This window comes from Triticum dicoccoides, chromosome 6A (genome assembly GCF_002162155.2).
Source record: "Triticum dicoccoides isolate Atlit2015 ecotype Zavitan chromosome 6A, WEW_v2.0, whole genome shotgun sequence".
NCBI lineage: Eukaryota > Viridiplantae > Streptophyta > Magnoliopsida > Poales > Poaceae > Triticum > Triticum dicoccoides.
Window position 1 is genome coordinate 478608620 of NC_041390.1, and position 15169 is coordinate 478623788.

Here is a 15169-nt window from a genome sequence, read left to right on the forward strand (position 1 = left end):
GAAAGTACAATTGAAAGCATGTGAACATGGTAAAACATAATCAGATTACAGACTTAGAGAAAAACTAGAACATGCAAATCTGTTAACAAGTAGGCATGTTTACGAGCTCGATGCACTCACTAAAGAGCAAGGCATTACAATATAAGCATACACCCATCAAGAATAAATATTATATAAGCTAGAAATGGTAAGAACAACAACATAGCATGCACGGATCAACAACAACATCCTCGGCAAAATCGCTAACAAGTAGACAATCTGCCAGGATTCACGAAATAGCAAAAGTAGAGCCTGTTTGATTCAATCTAGGGTGCTCCATAATTGCAAAAAAAGACATGGATGGATAGAGCACCACAATATTAACAAATCATCCTTACTGATCATCCTCAAAAGAGGCACAGATCATTAGGAAACAACATGAACATATGGCATATTGATAAAAACAGATCAAGGACTTAGCAAAATTACTAAGTCCCTGAAATCAGCATTAACGAATGCACCACTTTGCAAGCTTGTGCTAGTCACCACACACATCACAAAAATACATGGATAGCACCTCTGTAAATATGGTAAAGCATATAACAAAACTCATGTAGAGCTCAGGGGCATATCATGCACACAATAATCATGGCAAAAATGACAAATAGCTATTTGGAGCAGCAGATCTGACAGTTATCTCAAATAGCTCTCTTCCAACAGCATTTCGGGCATAAAGATGAGCTCAAATGAAAATGATGCAATGAGATGAAATGATGTCCTCTCTGAGACAAACATTTTGATATGCTACACGCCCAAAACGGATCTACGGATGCAAAGTTACGGCATGATGAAGATGGTAAAATAATTAGGGTTAGGGACGAAAAAGTCACCCCCTCAATCTAGATCTGGCCGACACTGTAGCACGCGCGGACTTCGAGGTTCAGCATCACCGGAGTCGAGGTCGTCGGAGGAAGGAGGCCGGCCGGACTTGCCGAGGAGAGGAGGGGCTCGCCGGGGCGTCGGGCGGCGAGGTAGAACGGCGGCGAGGGCGGTGGAGCTCGGGGAAGCCGGAGTGGGGCGGCGCCGGCTGGTGAGGAGGAGGCGGCCGCGGTCGCCGCTGCCGGTGAGGGACGCGGCGGCCGGCGCGGTGGCCTGCGGCGGAGGAGAGAGGCGCGGGGCGGCGCGGCTCTCCCAGGCGGCGGGGCGCGGTCGATGGGCCTCGGGGGCCCGGGGCGGGCTCCGCGGGCCGGCGGGACTCGCGGGCGATGACGTGGCGCGTCAGGAGTGGTCGGCGGCGGGGGCGGACATGTCCGTCCGATAAGGTTTCGTCCGGCGGCGGCGGGGTAGTATTGCTAGGGTTTCGCCCGGATTTGGAAAGGAGGGGTCTTTATATAAGGGTAGAGGGAGCTAGGAGAGTCCAAATGAGGTGCGGTTTGCGGCCACGCGATCGTGATCGAACGGCCTAGGTGATGGATGAGGTTTAGGTGGGTTTTGGGCCACTTTGGAGGGGGGGTTGGGCTGCAACACACACGAGGCCTTCTCGGTCCCTCGGTTAACCGTTGGAGCCTCAAACGATGTCCAAATGGTACGAAACTTGACAGGCGGTCTACCGGTAGTAAACCAAGGCCGCTTGGCAAGTCTCGGTCCAATCTGGAAATGTTTAACCCCCACACACGAAAAAAAGGTAGAAAGGACCACCGGAGGAGATAGGAGCGCCGGAATGCAAAACGGACAACGGGGAAAATGCTTGGATGCATGAGACGAACACGTATGCAAATGCAATGCACATGATGACATGATATGAGATGCATGACAACGAAAACAACACACGGAGACAAAAACCCGAACCCGAGGAAATAAAATAAGTTAGCGCCGGAAACAGCAAGAGTTGGATTACATATTGGGTAAATCACATCCGGGGTGTTACAGCCTCCCCCTGCGCCTAGGGTTGGAAACCCTAGGGGTGGGGGGCGTCCCACTTGGCTTGGGGGGCAAGTCCCCCTTGGCCGCCGCCCCCCCTTGGAGATCCCATCTCCTAGGGCCGGCGCCCCCCCTAGGGGCCCTATATATAGTGGGGGGAGGGAGGGCAGCCGCACCAGGTCTCTGGCGCCTCCCTCTCCCCACATAACACCTCTCTCTCTTTCTCTCTCTCTCTCTCTCTCTCTCTCTCTCTCTCTCTCTCTCTCGTTAGATCACGACGAGTACGACTCCATCAACCCCGTTCTCTTGAACGCTTTCGCTCGCGATCTACAAGGGTATGTAGATGCACTCCCCTCTTCCTCATTGCTAGATGACTCCATAGATTGATCTTGGTGATGCGTAGAAAATTTTAAAATTCTGCTACGTTCCCCAAGAAGTTGGCCCGACATCTGTAAGCCTCGGGAGCAAGGTGGCCTCGGTATCATGTGCTCGAAGAGCATGAATATCGCGCTCCTTTCCCGCTGGCTTTGGTGCATATCGCAAGGTCATGGTGGGCTGTGGCTAGACATCATCCAGAATAAATACCTGCGTGGCCAGCCTTTGGCCTTCTGTCAGCGGTCTGGGGGATCCCAGTTTTGGCAGTCTGTCATCCAGTTGCTTCCCGTCCTCTGTATTGGGACCTCCATAGCAGTCGGATCGGGCTCTGCGACCATGTTCTGGTTTGACCGCTGGGCGGGTGACTCTCCCTTTGTAGCTCGGTTCCCCGATCTCTTCTCCATTGCTGTCATCCCGACGATCTCCGTCGAACGGGCCCTTATTGACTTAGGGCGCCTCGCGTTCCGAAGGCCATTTGGGCCTCCGGAAGCTGCCGCTTGGCAGGAGCTTCTTGATTGCATCGCCCTCCATGAGCCGGATGTCGATGCTGGCCCTAATGAGGTTCGGTGGCGCCTTGAACCATCGGGTCAATTCTCCACCAAGTCCCTCTACACAGCCATCGCCCCCTCCTCTGTGCCGCCCCCTCCTAGATGTATGGCCCATTCGCGTTCCTCTGAAGATCCGGATCCTCATGTGGTAGTGGATCCGCGGTCGGCTCCCGTCTGGGGTTGAGGTCCGCAAGCGCAATGGTCTGGCTCCGGCCTTTGCCTGCTTTGCAGTACTCCTGAGGACTCGAACCATATCTTCTTCAACTGCGTTTCTGCCCAGTTTGTGTGGAGTTTCTTTAGAGAGGCGGTGGGTGGTAACTGGTGCCACACCAACTTCCCTGACCTCTTCGACGAACTCCAGAACTCCCCCCTGCCCACTCGCCACATTAGGTGGCTAGAGATTGGAGCTCTCGCGTGGACCATCTGGACGATTCGCAATAAGCTTGTGATTCAGCACACACTGCTTCGACGGGCTACTGACGCTCTCTTCAAATTGTCTGGTTTCTTGCAGCTCTGGCGGCCGCTTAGCCGCCCTCGGGATCGGGACGCCATCTCCGCCTTCATCGCCGACATTCGTTCGATGGCCGTCCGCCTGTCGCCGCCGCCCCCTCCGCCTCCTCCAGAGCCTGATTAGATGCTTGGCGAGCGCTCGCCTTGGCTTCGGCCTTTTTTATGTGTTTTTTCTGGGCTTGTTAAGCTGTACCCTCAGCAGTACCTTTGGATCTCGGTGTGTTTCTTGGGTGTGTGTGTTCTGTACTAGACCTTGTATGTGTGCTCTGGACGGTTTGCTTTATTTATAAAGCGGGGCGAAAGCCTTTTTCGGTAAAGGCCATGCCCGCCGTGGCATTGATATAGATCATGGAGTGGCGGTGGCGCATGGCGAGAAGGAGCAGAAAGGTTGCGGCCGGCAAGCGGCGGGGCATGGGTGTGGCGGCATGGTGGGCGATTGTGAGGAGGAGTAGGGAGAAGAGCCCGGGTGGGGATCGCAAGACGCGTGGTCGTGAGTGAAAGTCGGTCCCTCTATTGACCGGTTAGGAAAGTTAGGATTTGAAATTGAATGTCCCAAAACTGAATTTTATTGTATGGTAACGTGCTATCAATTTCTGCCTATTTGTAACATGTCTAGTTAGGAAAGTTTGAAAATATTAGGATTTTTTAATAGGAGATGGAAAAAACCAACGGGAGGAGATGATGGTGGGAGGTAAGATGGAAATAAATCAGACGAAAAAAAATCGTGGAGGTGAGGCTACCAATAAGACATTAGAAGTAGAGATTTGCTTTTCAAAATTTTATAAAAGATTGATCATGACTTATTCCTTTCCATATAAAAGTTATCAAATACTACGAAAATTGATCTTACTAAAGATTGATCATGATTTATTCCTTTCCATACAAAAGTTACCAAATACTATCGAAAATTGATCTTATTAGCAGATAAAATCGGTTTAAATAGACCGTAAATAATATCCGATTTAAATGTGTTGGTGGGATAAAAAATGGTGTGGAAGGATTAACCGGAGTGAGCCGAGACTACCAACTGCTTCATTAGGAATAGAGATTGATCTTACTAAAGATTGATCATGAATTATTTCTTTTCATACAAAAGTTACCAAATACTATCGAAAATTGATCTTATTAGCAGATAAAATCAGTTTAAATAGACGTAAATAATATCCGATTTAAATGTGTTGGTGGGATAAAAAACGGTATGAAAGGATTAGCCGGAGTGAGGCGAGACTACCAACTGCTCCATTAGGAATAGAGATTTTCCGTTAGGTTGCATGTCAAGAGAAATAAAATAATGATATTAACTATTTAAGTATTATAGATTACAGATATGAGAAAAGTCCACCCTCTTAACTTCAAGCTGAACGGGGTCTCCGACCTTTGCGTTCTTGACGTGAGCATATCCAAGGCGACTAGGGTTTAGCCTGGCCGCCGCCGGCCGCCTCTTTAGCAGCGGCGCGTGTGCCGGCGTCGAGGCGGCCGACGCGTGTGCCGGCGTCTCTTTCCTACGACGGCGCCTGTGGTGCCTTGGCTGGTCTCTCGTTCTCTGCTCTGAGCCTCCGAGTGCTTATGCCCTATGGGGTCGTGAGTAGATGATTGGTTGATCCTTCGTATTCTGCATGAGGAGCACACATGTATGGGTCCTGATGCTTTGCGGATAGAAGTTATGATGCGGTACAGATTTGCTTTTCCCCTCTCGTTTAGGGTTTTGTCCCTTGCGGCGGCGAACCTCTGCGTAGAGATCTTTTTCCCCCTCGCCTCTCTCTCCCAGTGTCGTGTGCTCGGGCTGATCAAGGGATGCCCCTGTGGCTCTGCCCGACCTTTGCGGACTCGCTCAGGGGAAGGTGACTGGAGTATGAAAGTTTTTTCTGTTGGGATTTTGAAGCTATGGCTCATGGCAATGGAGGCTGATTTTTCTGCTGCAGACGTCAAGGATCTAGAGGCCGTGTTTCAGCAATTTGACCCAAAGAAGTCTTGTACAGAGGGTAGTAGTAACAAAATAAAAAAAAATTGTCATCATCGGCGGGCACCTCCGAGGTACGCCGCCGGGGCAAATGAATCTTCTTAGTTGGAACTGCCAGGCGGCGGGGAACTCCCGGACAGTTCGAGACCTAAGTGCTTTGGTACAAGCACACTCTCCCATGTTGGTTTTCTTGTGTGAAACCAGACAGTCCAAAGTAAAAATGAAGAGATACAGATTAAGACTAGGACTAAAAGGATTTGAGGCAGTGGATAGCAATGGAAATAGTGGAGGTCTAGCACTGTTTTGGCATGAATCATTGACTGTACATATCTTGCTTGCAAATGAGCGTTGTATTGACGTTACAATTGCAGCCGGAGTCGATGACCCACCGTGGTGGTTCACTGGAGTTTATGGTGAACCCCGAGTGGAGGATAGACACTTAATGTGGACATTATTGCAGAATATCAGTACACAATCAAACCTGCCATGGTTAGTAGCTGGCGATTTCAATGTATGCATGTGGAATTTTGAACATTTTTCTTCGAACCCAAGACCCGCAGGACGAATGCAAGCATTCAGAGATGTTCTAGAGATTTGTGAGCTTGCTCACTTGGGGTTTGCGGGTGTCCCGTACACCTACGATAACATGAGAGTTGCAAATGCAAATGTTCGGGTAAGATTGGATCGGGCGGTAGCTTCACCACCTTGGAGAAATATCTTTGATAATGTGCGTGTTCAACATCTTGCTTCACCATGTTCTGATCATGTCCCGGTGCTGGTGGTTTGTGAACCTTTAGTGGATCAGCGTACAAGGTCAAGACTGAGGCAATATGAAATCATGTGGGACAGGGAGCCACACCTACAGGAACTACTTCCTCCATTCCTAAATACTCCCTCCGTTCTTAAATATTTGTCTTTCTAGACATTTCAAATGACTATCATATACGGATGTATGTAGACATATTTTAGAGTGTAGATTCACTCATTTTGCTTCGTATGTAGTTACTTGTTAAAATATCTAGAAAGACAAATATTTAAAAACGGAGGGAGTATTTGTCTTTCTAGACATTTCAACATGTGACTACATACGGAACAAAATAAGTGAATCTATACTCTAAAATATGTCTACATACATCCGTATGTGGTAGTCATTTGAAATGTCTAGAAAGACAAATATTTAGGAACGGAGGGAGTAATAGGTAAAGCATGGACTGAGGCCGGAACAAAACAATCTTTGGGTCACGTGCATGCTGCACTTCGAGGTACTATGAAGCGGCTGTGTTCATGGAGCAAAGAGGTGTTTGGTAATGTTAATGAACAGATTGAAAAATCTCGAACAAAGTTAGAAGAGCTTATGTCAATGAACGCTGATTGTCAAGAGATCCGTAAGTTGACGGATAGAATGAACCAGCTCTTGTATAAGGAAGAATTGATGTGGCTTCAGCGCTCACGTATTTCTTGGCTAAAAGATGGTGATTGAAATACCAAAAAATTTCATGCAAAGGCAGTATGGAGAGCGCGAAAAAATAGAATAAGGAAGATTCAAGATCTGAATGGTAATACTTTTACTGAGAAGAAAGAGATGGGTAAGGTGGCGACCAAGTATTTTTGAGAGTATTTTCACGCCTAACCAGTACCTTGACCCAGCATCCATTGTAGATCTTCTCACGCCTTTGGTGGGGGACTTGGAAAATCAGGCTCTTTGTGATGAGTTTACAGATAAAGAGATTACTGACGCGGTCTTTCAGATTGGACCACTAAAGACGCCGGGCCCGGATAGATTTCTGGCACATATCTTTCAACGCAATTGGGCTACAGTAAAATACGATATTATTGCAGCAGTGAAAGAGTTTTTCAGTACTGGAATTATGCCCCCAGGGTAAACGATACTATCGTTGTTATGATTCCTAAGATAGCAAATCCTATCAAAGTCACCGATTTTAGGCCCATTAGTCTTTGTAATGTGATTTACAAAGTTGTCCCAAAATGCCTGGTTAATAGGCTCAGGCCACTCTTGGATAATATTATATCTCCGGCTCAGAGTGCTTTTATACCAGGACGCATGATCAATGACAATGCTTTGGTGGCCTTTGAGTGTGCTCATTTTATAAAGCAAGAAAAAGATCCCACGAAGAGCTACTGTGCATGTAAACTTGACTTATCAAAGGTGTATGACAGGGTTGACTGGGAGTACCTTAGGCAAATGATGCAAAAGATTGGCTTTGCTCATCGTTGGGTTGATTGGATAATGACTTGTGTAACCTCATTGAGATACTATGTAAAATTTAATGGAGCTATCTTGGATTCATTTGCACCGACATGTGGCCTTCGGCAAGGTGACCCATTATCCCCATATTTATTTCTTTTTGTTGCTGATGGGTTATCTGCTCTTATCAACAAGGGAATTAACTCTTGTGATTTATCTCCACTGAAAATAACAAGAAGAACTCCTGGTGTATCTCATCTTCTTTTTGCGGATGACACATTATTATTTTTCAAAGCTTGTGATCAGCAAGCATCTCATGTCAGAAGTACTCTAGAGGCTTATAGACTTGCTATAGGACAAATGATAAACCCAGATAAATGTTCACTCTTGTTTGGTAATTCTTGTCCCGATCATGTACAGGATTCAGTCAAGGCTATTCTACATTTACAGCTGCTGCATTTGAGGAAAAGTACTTGGGCTTGCCAACTCCATATGGTAGGATGTCTAAAGGAAAATTTCAAAACCTGCAAGTTAAACTTATCAAGAGATTATTTACTTTTGATGGGCACCCAACCCAAGCCGGTAAGGAATTACTGATTAAATCAGTTGCTCAGTCCATTCCCACCTACATCATGAGTGTGTTTAAACTCCCTTTGAAGTTATGTGATGATCTGAATCGGATGGTGCGGAATTATTTTTGGGGTTCAGAGGATGTCAAAAGGAAAACCCACTGGTATGCTTGGACTAAAATGACTAGGCCAAAAGGACATGGAGGTCTAGGTTTCAGAGATTTTCGCCTATTTAACCAAGCTTTGCTTGCGAGGCAGGCATGGCGTCTCCTGGTCTTTCCAGATAGCTTGTGTGTGCGGGTCTTAAAAGCAAAATATTATCCCAACGGGTGCTTGGAGGACACTGTTTTCTTGGGTAATCCTTCTTCCACTTGGCAAGCTATTAGTCATGGTCTTGATTTATTAAGGAAAGGTCTTGTTTGGAGAACTGCAAATGGGCAGAATGTTCGAATATGGCGTGAAAGATGGATAGCTCATGTTCCCACGGGTGGCCTAATATCACAAAAAGGGAGATGTCATTTCCGTTGGGTTTCAGAGCTTCTGGACCATAATGGAGGTTGGGACGATGTTAAATTGCAGCAATTTTTTCTCCCTGTAGACATTATGGAAATCAAAAAGATCCGACCTTCCCCAAGGCTTGGTTCCGACTTTCTTGGATGGGCACCTGAAAAAAGTGGACAATTCTCCATCGAAAGCGCTTATAGGCTGGCTTATGAGGAACTCCACAGTGCATCGATTAGTTCTTCGAGTACCAACTCACAAGGGAGGCGAGAAATATGGAAAGCTATTTGGTTTGGCAACTTGGAGTAACAAGATGAAAAGAAACATGGCAGTGAGCACCACTTGCCTGATTTGCGGTCTGGAGGAGGAAGATACCTTCCATGTCTTCTACTCCTGCCCTAACGCGCGACAACTATGGAATGCACTGCTCATGAATTGGTCACTACCAGCTTTACAATCCATTAGTACGACCGGGGAAGACTGGTTCTCGGTGTTTTTCTGCAATCTGAATGAAGAAATGAGAGTACTTGTCCTGCTATTGTTTTGGAGGATGTGGTATGTTAGGAACGAGATTGTGCATTCAAAACCATGCCAGCTCCCCCAGTTGATGTGTCTAAGAGGTTTTTGAGCAGCTACCTTGACACTCTCTACTCCATTAGTGCAGACCCGTTTGATTCAATCAAAGGAAAATCAGTCACCACCATGTGTTTCCCACATGTGGATCCAGCAGGCAATAATAGGCCACAACCTGCTGATATTTTGTGGTCGCGACCTGTGATTGGCAGAAATAAATTAAATGTTGATGGTTCCTTCCTCAACAATGAAGCAGGAGCAGGTATGGTTCTGAGAGACCATGAGGGTTCGTTTGTATTCAGTGCATGCAGGCAAATATTTTCATGCAATGATGCCCTGGAATCTGAACTTCTAGCCCTTCAGGAAGGTATAGCTTTGGCACTGCAGTGGTGTTCCCTGCCACTAGATATTGAAAGTGATTGTCTCGAGGCAGTCATGATGATCAAGAGTAGTGTAGGCAATAGATCGAAGTACACTTTTTTGGTCGAGGATATCAAAAGAAGCATGTAAAAACGAGATTTTTGTATTACTCATATTCGCCGTAGTCAAAATAAATCTAGTCACTTTATGGCAAACTTTGGGAGATCCGAACGCCGCACTATTGTTTGGCTTGGATCAGGCCCTCCCGGCGCTTTAGAAGTTTTTGAATTTGATTGTAATCTTTAAGTCTTTGGAGTAATACAAGAATTTATTTGCAAAAAAAGATTACAAATATGAGGTATTCGAATGCACACTATTAGGAAAAGGGCTATAGATAGGATTGACACTAATGGCGCACCAGGGAAATAGTGCGCCACTACTATATACTAATGGCGCACCAGTTGGTGATGCGCCATTAGTGTGGAAGACACTAATGGCGCACCAGAAAATAGGTGCGCCACTAGTGATAATTTTTTTTCATTTTTACATACATACTAATGGCGCATCCTACCGAAGTGCGCCATTACTAGTTCTAACTAGTAATGGCGCACCAGATAGGGAGTGCGCCAGTACTGATTTTTTTTTCAAAACTACTAATGGCGCACCGCCTCACAGTGCACCATTACTAGTTTAAACTACTAATGGCGCATCCTGTAAAAGTGCGTCATTAGTATATGTATATATTTTTTTACTTTTCTGCAAAATTACTAATGGCGCACCACCTGCAGGTGCGCCATTAGTAACCAGGGTTACTAATGGCGCATTTGCAGGTGGTGCGCCATTAGTAACCTGGGACCCCAACAAGATATTTTGGACAGCCACACCTACCCACTCACTTTCCCCACTTCATTCCCTCCACCTCCTTCTCCAAACTTTCGGCTGCCTCCTCCTCCTCACCTTATTTCCACCATAGATTCATCAAAATTAAGTGGTGAAATTACCTTTTTTTGATAGGTAAGTAAGGGGAAAGCTATCTTCATGATGTAGATCTACTTTTTTTCTCCCTAGCTCGCTCCAACAACGTGCACATGCACTTTTTGTGGCCTAGCTAGATCTATGTATGTTTGTGGTGTTGCATGTGTTTGTGGTGTTGCATATATGTTTGTGTTTGCAGGTACCAGTATTTGAAATGTGATAGTTGTCAATATTTTGCCGGAATGTTGATTCATTTCCGTTTTGGCGAGAATTTTGGCACTATGCATTCTTTTTGGTCCTATTTTTAGGGAAGGTCATGCCAAATTTTTTCTTGGTTCTAAAATATCGTTTTGCTCTACCCCGGAGGCGACCATGGTCCGCACAATGACCGAAGGCATCATGAATAGGTTTTTGAGCTCCGCGAAGGCCGAGATGCTTCAAAAGAACGAGACAGAGATAAGATGTCCGTGTCGAAGATGCAAGCTGAAGAGCCTTATTGCGGACCCGGATTCCGGGCAGGTGCGGGACCACCTGCTCTTGCGTGGTTTCATGGATGGCTATCGGTGGCAAGGTGATGAAGATGACTATGAAGTCATCCATGGGGGGCGGGCAAGAAATGAGGAAGGGCAATAAGACAAGTACCACCGCGGCGAGGACGGGCGAGAAGACGAAGAATCTCCAGGACATGATCACGACGGTGATGTTGTACACAGTCACCATGTAGAAGATGTCGTACATGATGATGAGGAAGATCAAGAAGAAGGGCATGATCATGAAGATGAAGATGCTGGAGCAGACGACGATGGAGGCTGGGTGCAGGACCCTCATATTCAAGAGCTGCTTCTCAAGCAGACGGATAACGCAAGAGCTGCCGCCGGAGAGAAAGCCAAGCTGGATCAATTGGAGATAGACGCGGTTACTCCATTGTATGAAGGATGCAGGACCGAGGATACCCGCCTGAAAGTAACGCTCATGGCTCTGGAGATGAAGGTAAAACACAAAATGACCGACGCATGCTTCGACGAGAACATGTCATTCTGGCACGAACGTCTTCCCAAGGGGAACAAGTGCCCGACCAGTTTCGAGGAGGCGAAGAAAATCGTGTGTCCTCTGGATTTACTGCACGTGAAATACCATGTGTGCATGAACAATTGCATCATTTATCGGGACGAGCACGCGGAGTCTACCATATATCCGGTGTGCGGCATCACTCGATACAAGAAGAGGAAGAAAGCTCCTCGAAAATCGGTGTGGTACTTTCCGATCACTCCTCGTCTGCAGCGGTATTTCGCGGACCCTAAGGTAGCAAAGCTCCTGCGTTGGCACGCGGATAGGGAGGAGAAGAAGCGGGAAGATGACGGAAATGATCCGGAGATAAATAAAAAAGACAAGATGCTAAGTCACCCTAAGGATGCGAGCCAGTGGCAAGCGTTGAACTTCGAATACCCAGAATTTGGGAAGGATCCAAGGAACATCGTGCTGGGCGCGAGCACCGATGGAGTCAATCCGTTTGGCAGCCAGAGAAGCACACATAGCACCTGGCATGTGTTTGTGTGGATGTACAACCTCCCCCCCTGGTTGTGCATGAAGAGGAAGTACATTCACATGAGTATGCTAATTGAAGGGCCGAAACAACCAGGGAACGACATCAATCTGTATCTGGGGCTGCTGAAAGAGGAGCTAGACACGCTGTGGAAAACGCCAGCCAATACGTGGGACACCGTAGAGAAAGAATATTTCCCTATGAGAGCCGCACTGCTCACGACGGTGCACGACTATCTCGGATACGGATATCTCACGGGGCAGGTAGTCCACGGATTTTCTGGATGCGTAAGGTGCATGGATGACACAACGTATCGCCAGCTAGATAGAGATCCCGGGTCTTCGAAAACCGTGTTCATGGGACATTGAAGGTGGCTTCGCGACGATGACCCGTGGAGGAAACGCAAGGATCTGTTCGATGGTAAAACCGAACCCCGAAAATGCCCGCGTATGAGGAGCGGCGAGGAAATAGACGAGCTGTTGAAAAATTGGAAAGATTGCCCACTGCCGGGAAAGAAGCAAAAGGCGCCAGAGCCGGGAAAGAAGCGAAAAGTGCCAGAGCCGCTGCTGAAGGTATGGAAAACGAGGTCTGTTTTCTATGAGTTGCCGTACTAGAAGATCCACCGTGTGCCTCACAGCCTTGATGCCATGCATATCACGAAGAACGTGTGCGAGAGTCTACTTGGTACCCTGCTCAACATGCCAGAGAGGACCAAAGATGGGCCGAAAGCAAGGGCAGACTTGAAATCAATGGGCATCAGGCAGGAGCTTCACGCTAATGATGATGATGATGATGAGGCAAAGCAGGACACAGAAACTCGTCGCAAAGGCAAAAAGGCCAAGAAGACCGGAAGTGACTACCCTCCCGCGTGCTTCACTCTAAGTCAGGAGGAGATCGAGCAATTTTTCACCTGCCTCGTAGGAGTAAAACTTCCTTACGGTTACGCGGGGAAGATAAGCAGATACCTAGACCCAGCGAAGCAGAAGTTCAGCGGGATGAAGTCTCACGACTGTCACGTGCTGATGACGCAGATACTTCCAGTTGCAATCCGTGGGATCATGGACGCGCACGTCCGTGAAACGCTATTTGGCCTATGCAACTTTTTCGACGTCATCTCTCGGAAGTCGATTGGCGTGAGGCAACTCAGAAGGCTACAGGAAGAGATCGTGGTGATACTATGCGAGCTTGAGATGTACTTCCCGCCCGCATTCTTCGACGTTATGGTGCATCTGCTGGTCCATATCGTGGAGGATATCATCCAACTCGGGCCGACGTTCCTGCACAGCATGATGCCTTTGAAAGGATGAATGGTGTCATCAAAGGATACGTTCGCAACATGTCACGTCCAGAGGGAAGTATAGCCAGGGGCTTTCTGACCGAAGAGTGCATCTCCTACTGCACGAATTATCTAGGCATCGAGAACCCCGTTGGTCTGCCCGTCAACAGGCACCTCGGCAGGCTCACTGGATGGGGCCACCGTGAGGGTCGCCGTGAAATGCATGTCGACTTCGAGGGTCGACACGCCGACTTTGAAAGAGCAAACCTAGTCGCGCTACAACACATAGACGTGGTCGATCCTTGGGTGGTAGAGCACAAAACCTTTATTGAGAAGACGTACAATGACCGAGGCCAACAGAGGACGGACGGAGATATAATCAAAGAGCACAACTCATGTTTCACGCGTTGGTTCAAGCAGAAGCTTCTGTCGTACCCTTTACATGAGGATTCTTCCGCGGAAGAACAACTCATATTCGCCTTGTCACAGGGCGCCGAGCACAACATGATGACCTATGAGGCGTACGATATCAACGGCTACACATTCTACACCGAGAACAAGGACATGAAGAGCGATGGTTATCAGAACTCCGGGGTAACGATGGAATCCTACACCGGTAATGACAATGACAGATACTACGGAAGGATCGAGGAGATCTGGGAGCTGAGCTACGCTGGAGAGAAGGTCCTGATGTTCCGTGTCAGATGGGCCAAGAGCGTCCTAAAAGAAGACCGGTATTTCACCACCATGGTTATACCTGAAGCCAAATCCAAGACCGCGGGCGCAAATGTCACCGCGAAAAATGAGCCATGGGTACTGGCTTCCCAAGTGGACCAATGCTTCTTCATTATCGATCGTCAAAGCCCAGTCATGTTATCGTGAGGAGAGGCAAAAGGAAGATCATCGGAATGGATGGAGTAGCCAATGAGCAAGACTTCGACAAGTACGGCGACCGGAAGATCGAACATGATGACGATGATGAAGTAGCAGCACACACCACAAGAAGAAGCAGGACCACCCTACCAAAGGACGTCCGTTCCACAGAAGAACTCCATTTGCGAAAAAGAAGGGCAAGAAGATTGTGAACAGATAGCTAGCTAAGATCGATTGTATTTAAATCGTAGTCTTCATTTCTCGATTGTATTTCATGGGCACTTTTTGATATCATGAATATTTTTAAATTTCACGGGCACTTTTTGAATTCATGAGGACACTCGATCTCGATTCCCCTCCACCACCGCCGACGAGCACCCGGCCCCCCGCACCCTCCCCCGCTCCACCGCCGCCAACGGGCACCCCGCACCCTCCCCCGCTCCACCGCCGCCGCCGATGATATTTTCAAGTAACAAATTTGAACATATTTTTTAAAAAATTATAACTGTTTTTATAAAAAAAATATTACTGTTATGATTTAAACAAGTTTGAACATATTTAAACACAAATAAATATCAAACAGCATTTAAAATGCAAAAAGTATATTGCGGAGCTTGGGAATCGAACCCAGGACCTCCTGGTGTGTGTGCTGCGTGCTGACCAGTCGAGCTAGTGGGCAGGTTCTGATGTGGATTGGGTTAGGTGCAATATAACCTGTGCTCGAACTGTAATAAAAAACATTCTAATGGCGCACCGCTGCGGGGTGCGCCATTGCTATCTAAAAAAAGATTTCTAATGGCGCACCGAGGTGTGCTGCGCCATTAGTAAGCTTCCCCCTAGCTATCCTCCCTCTCCCTCGCCAGATCCCCTTCGACCCTCTCTCCTTCGCCACCAGATCCACCCGCGTGCTGCCCCGACCCACGACGCTGCCGCCCCGACCCTCACCGGACTCCACCCCCGCCGCCCCGCGCTCCCACCCCCGCTGCCCCGACCCTCGCCGG